We start from the raw sequence: 12,927 nt of genomic DNA on the forward strand, positions 1-12,927 counted from the left end.
CATCACTCATTATCAGAGAAATGCAAATCAAAACCACTATGAGGTACCATTTCACACCAGTCAGAATGGCTGCGATCCAAAAGTCTACAAATAATAAATGCTGGAGAGGGTGTGGAGAAAAGGGAACCCTCTTACACTGTTGGTGGGAATGCAAACTAGTACAGCCACTATGGAGAACAGTGTGGAGATTCCTTAAAAAACTGGAAATAGAACTGCCTTATGATCCAGCAATCCCACTGCTGGGCATACACACTGAGGAAACCAGAAGGGAAAGAGACACGTGTACCCCAATGTTCATCGCAGCACTGTTTATAATAGCCAGGACATGGAAGCAACCTAGATGTCTATCAGCAGATGAATGGATAAGAAAGCCGTGGTACATATACACAATGGATTATTACTCAGCCATTAAAAAGAATGCATTTGAATCAGTTCTAATGAGGTGGATGAAACTGGAGCCTATTATAGAGTGAAGTAAGCCAGAAAGAAAAACACCAATACAGTGTACTAACGCATATATATGGAATTTAGAAAGATGGTAACAATAACCCTGTGTACGAGACAGCAAAAGAGACACTGATGTATAGATCAGTCTTATGGACTCTGTGGGAGAGGGGAGAGGTGGGGAGATTTGGGAGAATGGCATTGAAACATGTATAATATCATGTATGAAACGAGTTGCCAGTCCAGGTTCGATGCACGATACTGGATGCTTGGGGCTGGTGCACTGGGACGACCCAGAGGGAGGGTATGGGGAGGGAGGAGGGAGGAGGGTTCAGGATGGGGAACACATGTATAACTGTGGCAGATTCATTTCGATATTTGGCAAAAGTAATACAATATTGTAAAGTTTTAAAATAAAATTTAAAAAATAAATAAATAAATAAATAAAAGAAATCCTATGAACTCTAAAATCAGCTTTCTACCTTTCTATCTGCTGCTGCACTACTTGGTTTCTCTTTTTCTCTCACCACCTTCTTCCTCCTTTTGTATAATGATCGTTAGACCACCAGCAACAAGTTGAAATTAAGAATGTTCAGCATCTATTTTTTTCAGTAATTGACATGAGCATTCTGTCTTAGTTCATTTCTTGAAATATTTAGCATTGGACTTCCAGTGCCTTGACTGGCTTTGGGATAGATGATTATCCATGGTTGGATATGAGGAGGTGAGTTAAAAGGTTGTAAGGTCTGCCTTTCAAGGGTCTGCGTTTACAGTAGATTCTAGAAAATGAGTATTTAAGAAAGCAAATAACAGACATGTCTATTATACTTGTCAAAAATTTGGAAAGTAGAATTTTAAGGAATATTTAAATAATATGTCATTGTGCTGTGCTTAATTGCTCAGTCGTGTCTGACTCTTTGTGACCCCATGGACTCTAGCCAGCCAGGCTCCTCTGTCCATGGGGATTCTCCAGGCAAGAATACTGGAGTGGGTTGCCATGCCCATCTCCAGTGGATCTTCCCAACCCAGGGATCAAAAGCAGGTCTCCCACATTAAAGGTGGATTCTTTACCAACTGAGCCACCAGGGAAGCCCAATATGTCATTACTATTCTTAAATATTCATAAACAACATACTATATTTCTCTCCAGTTTCTGTATATACATTTGCATAGTTATGATCTTATGTTTGTGCATATTCTTTTATTTTGCTTTTTTATTATTCTTAACATAGTGTAAATATTTCACTACGTCCTTAGAAACATTAAAAGATAAATTATAAATGACTGAATTGTATTAAATTATTTGGGTATGTGATTCACCTAGCTAGTCCTCTGATATTACAAATTTTGTATGTTTCCAACATTATAAATATTTTTTTCTTTTTTTTAAATTTTATTTTATTTTTAAACTTCACAATATTGTATTACTTTTGCCAAATATCAAAATGAATCCGTCACAGGTATACCTGTGTTCCCCATCCTGAACCCTCCTCCCTCTTCCCTCCCCATACCATCCCTCTGGGTCATCCCAGTGCACCAGCCCCAAGCATCCAGTATTGTGCATCGAACCTGGACTGGCGACTCGTTTCATACATGATATTATACATGTTTCAATGCCATTCTCCCAAATCTCCCCACCCTCTCCCTCTCCCACAGAGTCCATAAGACTGATCTATACATCAGTGTCTCTTTTGCTGTCTCATACACAGGGTTATTGTTACCATCTTTCTAAATTCCATATATATGCATTAGTATACTGTATTGGTGTTTTTCTTTCTGGCTTACTTCACTCTGTATAATAGGTTCCAGTTTCATCCACCTCATTAGAACTGATTCAAATGTATTCTTTTTAATGGCTGAAGTAATACTCCATTTTGATGAAATTCTTTGCTCACAATTTTTTCCTGCATTTTGCTTTTTGTTTTTTTGCATTTTGGGTTTTAATCTTTTTTTCTTTATTAGATTATTGATATGTAATAAGGAAGCTGGGTATGAAGACTTTTAATGCTTTTGAGTTTTGTCAAGTTATTGGCAACTTTCTGAAAGGATTATGTCATTTTACAACATGGCTTCTGTTAATTCTTTTTACTCATGATCTAGTGATGCACTAAAGAAATATAATACTCCTGACAGTATGAGTGGATCTTGTTAAAATTTAATACTAACTTTAAGGAGAGAGATCTAGGTTTGTACTTTATCCACTAAGAAACATATGTTCTAGGAAATAGTGGCAGAATCATGAAAAGTACTAGCTACCTTTTTGTGAATTATCCATTCATTAAAACAATAATTTATTTTTAAGTAATTAATTAATTTGGCTTAATTAAGTCTTAGTTGCATCATGTGGGATCCACACACTGACTTTCTAGTTGTAGCATATAGGCTCCAGAGCGCTTTTTATGTTCTTGTGCTTTTTATGTTGTTGTTGTTCAGTCACTAAGACATGTCTGACTCTTTGTGGCCCCATTGTCTGCAGCACACCAGGCTCCTCTGTCCTCCACTATCTCCAAAGTTTGCTTAAATTCTTGTCCATTGAGGCAGTGATGCTATCTAACCATATCATTCTCTGCTGCTCCCTTCTCCTTTTGCCTTCAGTCTTTATAGCATCTAAGTCTTTTCCAGTGAATCAGCTCTTCACATCAGATGGTCAAAGTATTGGAGTTTCAGCTTCATCATAAGTCCTTCCAATGAATATTCAGGGCTGATTTCCTTTAGGATTGACTGATTTGATCTCTTTGCAGTCCAAGGACTCTCAAGAGTCTTCTCCAACACACAATTTGAAAGCATCAGTTCTTCCACACTTAGCCTTCTTTATGGTGCACCTCTCACATAGATATGTGACTAATGAAAAAACCATAGCTTTGACTTTATGGACCTTTGTCAGCAAAGAGATGTCTTTGATTTTTAATATGCTTTCTAGCTTTGCAATATCTTTCCATCCAAGTAGCAAGCATCTTTTAATTTCATGGCTATAGTCACCATCTGCACTTATTTTAGTGCCCATGAAAATAGAAATTGTCATTGCTTCCACTTTTTCCCCATTTGCCATGAAGTGATGGGACAAGATGCCCTGATCTTAGTTTTTTACTGTTGAGTTTCAAGCCAGCTTTTTCACTCTCCTCTTTCACCTTCATCAAGAGGCTCTTTCATTCCTCTTTGATTTCTGCCATTAGAGTGGTATCATCTGCATATCTGAGGTAGCTGATATTTCTCCTGGCAGTCTTGATTCCAGCTTGTGAATCACACAGCCCAATATTTCTCATGGTGTACTCTGCATAGAAGTTAAGTAAGCAGGGTGACAGTATACAGCCTTGTCATACTCCTTTCCCAATTTGAACCAGTCAGTTGTTTCATGTCTGGTTCTGTTACTTGACCTGCATATAGGTTTCTCAGGAGGCAGGTAAGGTGGTCTGATATTCCCATCTCTTTCAGAATTTTCCACAATTTGTTGTGATCTACACAGTCAAAGGCTTTCGCATAGTCAATGAAACAGAAGTAGATGTTTTCCTGGAATTCCCTCGCTTTTTTTATGATCCAACAGATGTAGACAACTTATCTCTTGTTCTTCTGCCTTTTCTAAATCCAGCTTGTACATCTAAAAGTTCTCAGTTCATGTGCTGTTGAAGCCTATCTTGAAGGATTTTGAGCATTACCTTTCTAGCATATGAAATGAGTGCAATTGTGCAGTAGTTTGAACATTCTTTGGCAATGGCTTGCTTTGGGATTGGAATGAAAATTGACCTTTTCCAGTCCTGTGGCCACTACTAAGCTTTAGCATAGTCAAAGAAGCTGAATTAGATTTTTTTCTGGAACTCCCTTGCTTTCTCCATGATCCAACAAAAGTTAAAAATTTGATCTCTGGTTCCTCTACCTCTTAGAAATAGCATAAAATTATGTATTACCTTTCTCACTCTTTATATTTATATTAAATTATATTATCTAGTCTAAAATAAATCTAAAATCTAGTCAGAGAAGGCAATGGCAACCCACTCCAGTACTCTTGCCTGGAAAATCCCATGAATGGAGGAGCCTGGAAGGCTGCAGTCCATGGGATCCCTGAGGGTTGGACACTGACTGAGCGACTTCACTTTCACTTTTCACTTTCATGCATTGGAGAAGGAAATGGCAACCCACTCAGTGTTCTTGCCTGGAGAATCCCAGGGATGGGGGAGCCTGGTGGGCTGTCATCTATGGGGTCACACAGAGTCGGACATGATTGAAGTGACTTAGCAGTCTAAAATAATGATCTCATCAGTGATTGGCATCATACTCTCTGTGTCCTCATACTAGACAGCCACTCTGATGTCTAATAACCTTAAATCTTATGATTTATTATCTTCCTAGAGAAACCTCTTTAGAAAATAAAGTGATAGCATAAAGATTGAGGTCTTGGCACTGAAGGCAGATAGACATGGTTTCATATCACATATCTGTTTCTGTTACATATTAGTCTGGATGACCTAAGGTAAGTTTTGCAACTTGTCTTATTCTTTTTCCTCATCTGTGAAATTGGAATAATACTAGAACTCATGCTGTTTTTGCAAGGAGTAAATGAATTTTTGCAAGTCTAGTACTTGGCCCATAGTTAGCACTCAAAATGTTAATATTATTGATTTAATTCTAATAAATGTTAGCCATTAGCTATTTCTATCCCATATGCTCTTTATTATTTTTACTTTATGTAAACCTTGATTCTCCAAAGTTAACAAAAAATCTAGTTCCTATTTCAGCTTTATTTTCTCCATATTTATTTCAAATCTTTTTGAATTACTAGTTTTAATGATAAAATTTCCCCTACATAAGTCCTTAATATAAATTGGAAGTCCACCCAGTATCATTAAAACATTTTTAAAAGATCACATCATTAGTTGTAATAAAAAAATTAAACTTAGTAAAGATAATACTGAGTCACTCTACCCCATCTGGAGGAGGAAATGGCAACCCAGTCCAGTATTCTTGCCAGGACAATCCAATGGACAGAGGAGGCTGGTGGGCTACAGTCCATAGGGTTGCAAAGAGTCAGACATGACTGAAGTGATTTAGCACACACTCTACCCGTATTGCTTATTCAGGAGCACATTTGCATCTACATGTGATGACAAATGGTCAAAAGTTGCAATCTTCTATTTGTAAGATAAATAAGTACTAAGGATCTAAAGTACAATATGAGTAATATAATTACCACTGCTTAATGTTATATGTGAAACTTGTTAAGAGAGTAAATCCTGTGTTTTTATTACAAGGACAATTTTTTCCTTTTATATCTATATGACATAATGGATGTTCACTAAATTTATTATGGTAATCATCTCATGATAAATGTAAGTCAGATCATTATGCTGTACACCTTATACTTATCCAGGCCTGACTGTCAATTTTATCTCATTAAAACTGGAAGAAAAACTTTTTTTTAAATATTCATGATAATATAGTACAGAATTCAGTGAAAACAAAGCCACTGTATACATTTTTACTGAATTAAATGAACTAATTGTCAAAGAAGAGGAAAAAAGTCAACTAAATGTCTACATAAATGAATACTGATGAAGAGAAAAGCCACTGCCAACGTTTGGGGGCTGGCCTGGTACTATCAACATAGGCTTAGTGTTCTTATCAGTTTCCCTGCCATTCTTAGCTAAATGTTGGTGTTCTTTTTGTTGCTCATAGAATAATTTTACAGAATGCCAAGATTAGACAAAGCTACTGTGTGACCATGATGGAGCAAGACAAAAACAAGCCCACTTAATCATGTCTGAACACAAAAGAACATAAATAACTGTGGAACGATAGAAGAGCAAACACTTCAGTCTTCTAGCTAATATGAATGACTATTGCTTCTTTACCAATTATAGCTTTAGCCTCACTCTAGTGTACCTTTCTTATAAATAAGATTTATTGAGATACCCAATCATAAAATTGTCCCATTTTCTAACAATCAACTTCAGGACATCACTGCTTGCACCCTCCCCAACGTTGTGTAGCCAGAGTCTAGATCTCTGAAAACTTCCACAGTTCTCCGTAGCATGCCTTCTCTCTCACAATAGCAAGCAACAAACCTAACTTGTTCAACTATAGACGTGTTCCTTATTTGGTCTTTGACTAGAGGGCATGACAAAACCTAAAAGCTGACAACTACTCAGATTTTCTTTACTTATATCCAACATCAACTGTTATCCATTCTGTTGAATAGTAGGGCCATTTTAAGGTATCATAGTTGGCTATTTAACAGTAAACTGTGAAAACTTTTGTACAGTTTTTATGTTAATGGCTAAAAAAATTTCAGTGTACAGATTGGTGGTTGCCAGAGGCAAGGGATGATGGTGGGAGAAATGGGTACAAACTTCCAGTTATAAAACGCGAGTCTTGGGGATGTAATGTAGAGCATGATCACTCCAGATAAAAATACTGCATTGTATATTTGAAAGTTACTAAAAGAATAGATATTACAAGTTCTCATCACAAGAAAAAGTGCATAAGGTAATAGCTGTTAAATTGATTGTGGTGATCATTTTGCAGTATATACACATATTGCATCATTAAGTTGTACACCTGAGAGTGTTATATATCACATTTCTCAATACAACTTTTGTAAAATTCCATTCTGTTTCTTCATTTGGTGATTGCCATACTGTTTTTTTTTTTTATTTAATAATATCCCTCAAATACTGTGTTTACCAAATGCTGTTGTATAGCATTCAGTGTTTTTAAAATAAATTCACTTAAGAGCTAATTAGAGCCACCTTCTAAATTGGAATACACCATTTAGTTGCATGTTGAGACAGTTAATGGTTTGTGATTGTAAATTACAGTGTGAAACCTTTATAATGCTGTACTTTGCAGTAGGACAAAATAAGATGTAATCAGTTCACTAACTTTTATATTGAACTACTGCCTAAAAGAATTGTTTAATCACTAGTTCCAAGGACAGTAATATTTAACAAGATAAACATTTAAGTAAACGGAACTTTTTAACACTCTGCTATCAATTGCAAATTCAATTCAATAGGAAAAAGTTTCTCATGAATAATTTTTTCACTAATCTAATCATTTAAGCCAGTTTGGGCCTTTTTTCCCCTATTCTTATAAAATGTCAGAGAGTGTAAACAAATAATGTTTCTATTTGTATCCTTATAAATAAAATGTTTTATTTATCAAAGATTATGTTTAACTCTACCTTGCCATAAAATGTATATGTAATGGCAATATGAGATCATCTTTTTTATATTTATAGTGATTAATCATCCAGATGGACAATAATATGTTCAATGGAATTGCAGAAATTTCAAACAAAGCTAAATTTATATTTAGGTCAACTATATCTTTTAAATTAACCACTGTAAATCAGCAGTACTAGACCCTATTCAGGGGAAGCATAAAGAAACAGGATAAATACACTTCTTTAAGATGCTTTTAATAGGACTTAATTATCCTGAGTTAAAGGACAAGAATTTGTATATGGGAAATGAATTGAAAATAATAATGGACATATATTGAGTACTTACCATGAATCTTTGCTATGTAAAATACTTAGAAGAGTATTATTCCAGAGATAACAAAATCACTAAAAAAAAAAAACTTGTACTTAAAAATGTAATTATAGACCAAATTCCTAGAGAATGTTTTTCCCCTTTATTAAGAACAGAGGATAGCTTAGTCTGTTAAGGAAGACTGTTAAAGATTTATATAGTAGAACTTTAAAAATTGGAGCAAAATATTCAAAGGTACAGATTTTAAAAGGTTAAATGTCAAATTTTTAATGGTCACTCTCCCAAAATGTATAGTTAATTACTTTAACACTGGAGGTAAAAGGGTCCAATAGAAGTCTAAGTCTCAACTTTGCCCAAGGCTTTTCATCAGCTTTTACACAAAAGAGCAAAGGGCTGATGAAGAAATGATCAGTCTATGTAGTACACTATAGTCTTTCAAAATGTAGGATGATTAATTTTGGTAAGGGATGTAGATTGGTTTTTGCAGCCTAGTTATTAGACTCTGTTTCTCTTGGTAGCCCTGTGCCTGAAGGGCTACCTGTGTCTCTATTCTAAACTATGAAGTTTAGGGGAAGTTAAAAATGTTCCTGTTGGTTAGGCAAAGAAAGAAAGGATGAGAAAGCTATGGATAGTGAAGTTAGTGACAGTGAGGGTGTGACAGATATGTTTATGTGATTAGATGAGCAGTGTAGTAAGTTATCACATTTCATCCAATCAAAGATGCATTTTTTCCCTAAATACTAACATATCTAAAATTAGAATGCATCTTACAATTGCTGTCAATTAAGTGTCAATTGTGATGTACTAGCTAATGCCTATACTTATTATGCAAACTTGGCATAGCTAAATTATATTTTACTTATCTAATTGAGTTATGTGTATTATTGGAACTACATCTGTTCTTCCTGCACATGCAACAATGCAACCAAAACAGGAGAGATTACCAAGTTCATTGAAATAAATGAAACAAATTATAAACTACGGCTAAAAGAATGACCAAATCCCTTCATCACACAAGACATTGTTAGAGTATTGAGACGTCAATTTGTTTTAAAACCTCCCATTATTTTTTTAACAGAAGCTGCATAACTTTCAGAAAAATATAATTCAACTGAGGAAAAAATAATACTATGATCTTTCAAATAGAAAAATACCAGCATCACAACTTTCAGAATGGATATTAAAAACTTGAAGATAAATCTTGTAGACAACAAAATAGAAGTCTTTTAAGAAATGCTGTAGCACCAACAAAATTTGATGAAACAGATTATGTTGAAAAATATGGAAGACAATGATTCCAAGTTAAAAACAAGATTTTATAGATTTAGATTTAATGAAGAAGTTTTTAGGAATAAACAAATTTCCTTAAGTAACATTTTCCTTGTGATATATGTTAAAAATCTATATCTAAATAAATATGTTTTCAATAAAAATTAGAAGAATACATGTCTCTATGTATAACTTGGAGTATTTACTAATATCCTATCATAAAAGATAGTGAGATGTCTTCAAATCAATATCAGATTAGATAAAATATCATAATTTATCATATCTTCCATGATCTAATAATAGAATATTTTGAAAACACTTTTTAAAAAGTCTTAAGCCCATGTTTAAGGATATGTGATATTTAAATGTTGATACCCATGAATTGGTTGATCCCTTTGGCCCATCTGGTGTTATACCTGTTTGTCTAATATAGAGGAAAGGGAAGAGTGACTTCATTATCATTATCATGGCTTACAGTGATTAAATAACTTCAGTTAATAAACACTAAGCTGAGGGCTCTTTGTGGGCTATGTCATATGATCCTGACAAAGATCTGAATAAGACATAATTCCATTTATCATTCTAATGTGCAAATGAGGAAACTGAGGCTGAGAGAAATTATGCTCAATGTCACATACTAAGTATACAGTGAAGTTAGTATTTGAGTTCAGGCAGTCTGGCTCCAGAGCCTGTGCTCTTTACCTTTGTTCTATGCAGGGAGATTATATTGTTTAGAGCAGACACAGAAGACTGGTTGGGTTAAAAAAAATTATACTCTGCCACTAACCAGTTGTGTGACTTTGAAGAATGAACCTCTCTGTCTCAATTATCTCTTCTGCAAAGTGCTTATGAAAATAGTAATAAAAGTATCTCATTAGGATTTTTTAAGGATAAATAAGATATGTAAAGCATTTAAAACAGTGTCTGGTATATGATTAGCATTATCTAAATCTTAGCTAATACTGCACAATCTACTTCATATTATAATTGGCCAGGAGAAGGACTGTCTGCCCTGAAAGCAACAACCTGGTCATCTCAGAAAAATCAATCAGGCATTTTCAAAATTTCTCTGCTACCTGCATTCATTTTTTAGCAGAATACCAAGTGAGATAGCCCTTTTCCAGTTGTTCTGTTTAATTGAACAATTAGGATTAAAGGGCAGTATTTACTTTAAGGAGTTCTCCTATAAGTATATTAACCCTACTCTTTAAATTGGTCTTCCATGGACCTTTTTATTTTCTCATTGATATTAGCAAATTCAAAGTCATTGTTTTATTCACTTGTTAAATGATTTTTTTCCTAAAGGTGAGAATACCAAGAAAGTTTAAAAGGACACCTGAAAAATCACAGTAACAGGTCATATCGGAATAGAGATTATTATTGAAATGTACTTAATGTATTCTTTTTCCATGAATTTTGTTGTCATAAAACCTTCTTGATAGAACTAAGTTATTTGTTTTGGCTCTAAAAGTTACCCATGCTTTACGAGTACTAGGGAATCATAACATAGAGGATAGAGTACACAGTGACACAGATCTGGATTTTAATCTTGGGTGTATTAATTATTACTTGTATGACTTTGAACAAATTGTTTTAATGTTTTTGAGTTTCTGTTTCTTAGTAAGCATTGAATAAATATCTGTTTTATAGGCCGGTTTTGAGGATTAAAAGAGTAAATTAATATAAAATATCTAATGTATGTGTGTGTGCGCTCAGTTGCACGGTTATGTCCGACTCTTTGTGACCTCCATGGACTTCAGCCTGCCAGACTCCTCTCTCCGTGGGATTTTCCAGGCAAGGATACTGGAGTGAGTTGCCATTTCCTACTCAAGGGGATCTTCCTGATCCAGGAATTGAACCTGTGTCTCCTGTATCTTCTGCATTGGCAGGCAGGCTCTTTCCACTGAGCCACCTGGGAAACCTGGAAATAAAGTACGCCAACTTACATAAAGTTTCCTGAATATTGAACATTATAATTCTTCCAGTCTTTGTTAGTGGGCTTCCTTGATGACTCAAGTCTTCCCTGGTGACTCATATGGTAAACAGTCCACCTGCAAGGCAGGAGACCCAGATTTGATCCCTGGGTTGGGAAGATCCCTGGAGGAGGAAATGGCAACCTACTCCATTATTCTTGCCTGGAGAATTCCATGAACAGAGGAGTCTGGTGGGTTATAGTCCATGGAGTTGCAAAGAGTTGGACATGACTGAGTGATTAACACTTTCACTGATGGCTCAAATGGTAAAGAATCTGCCTGCAGTGCTGAAGACTGGAGTTCAGTCCCTGGGTCAAGAAGATACCCTGGAGAAGGGAATGGCAACCCACTCCAGTATTCTTGCCTGGAGAATTCCATGGACAGAGGAGCCTGGAGGGCAACAGTCTATGGGGTCACAAAGAGTTGGGCATGACCTAGTGACACAGTCCTTGTTAGAGGATGTAAACTTTTAAAAGTTATTAATGTAGGAATTTTAATATTTCTTATTAATGCTCATAAATACTATGATGGAGAATAAAACGTTGGCTGAAATCAGGTGTTGGATTGTTTTTTGATTCTATTTATCCATTTTATCTCTACCTTTATTATTACAAAATCTAGGTTCTCTATTGGGATTGATAAGAGCACTTGATAACTTGAGTCAATAGTGTTTTATTAAATATGAAGACTTCTACAGTCATTCCTGAGTGTTTAATCTCAGTAGAATTTCACATAAATCAAGAAATAAATGGAAATCCTGATGAACTAAACATGGATTAATTCTTCAGGCATTTTTGGCAAAACTTGCAAACTTAATTCAGGTAATTAAATGTTTCTCACAGCTGTAGCTTCATCATCCTCTATTTATAATCTTTAACCTATTACACGGAGAAGGCAATGGCACCCCACTCCAGTACTCTTGCCTGAAAAATCCCATGGACAGAGGAGCCTGGTAGGCTGCAGTCCATGGGTCGCTAAGAATCGGGCATGACTGAGCGACTTTCCTTTCACTTTTCACTTTCATGCTTTGGAGAAGGAAATGGCAACCCACTCCAGTGTTCTTGCCTGGAGAATCCCAGGGATGGAGGAGCCTGGTGGGCTGCCGTCTAAGGGGTCACACAGAGTCGGACACGACTGAAGCGACTTAGCAGCAGCAGCAGCAGCAACCTATTACAAGCACTACATTGGATGCTTAATAAATGAAGTTCTAAAGAATGATAACTTTCAGAAAAATATGTTTACTGGTAGAATATAATGAATATATTTTATATAACTTTGCATGTTATTAGAAATGCCCATGTTGAACTTATTTATATTTTTATCAGCATTGCAAAATCCAAGTGTATATAATTTATTAATATACCTATTAAACTATACTTTATAGATGACAATTTTTCTAAATTTTATAAGCATTAATATTGTACAAAAATAAATTACAATGCATTATTTTTTGCTAATTATTGAGGTATTGAAAAATGGAGTAAAGTGGGGGATTATATTCAAAGATGTATAGTTCCACATCTGAATTTAAAGAAATTAATCCAGGAAAATATGGGTAAGGTTATAAAAATGTAGGTGGACAAAATTTTATAGTTCAGGAAACAGACAAGGAAAGAGATTAAAATCATATAGTTTTTACAGGTATTGATGAGATTTCTTTAGACTACATATATGAAAACTGAGTCTTGGACTTATTCAGAGTTGTAAAACTAGCAAATAACATTTAGTGATTGAAACTCATATTTTACAATTTT

The sequence above is a fragment of the Bos mutus genome, chromosome 3 (assembly GCF_027580195.1).
Source record: "Bos mutus isolate GX-2022 chromosome 3, NWIPB_WYAK_1.1, whole genome shotgun sequence".
Lineage (NCBI taxonomy): Eukaryota > Metazoa > Chordata > Mammalia > Artiodactyla > Bovidae > Bos > Bos mutus.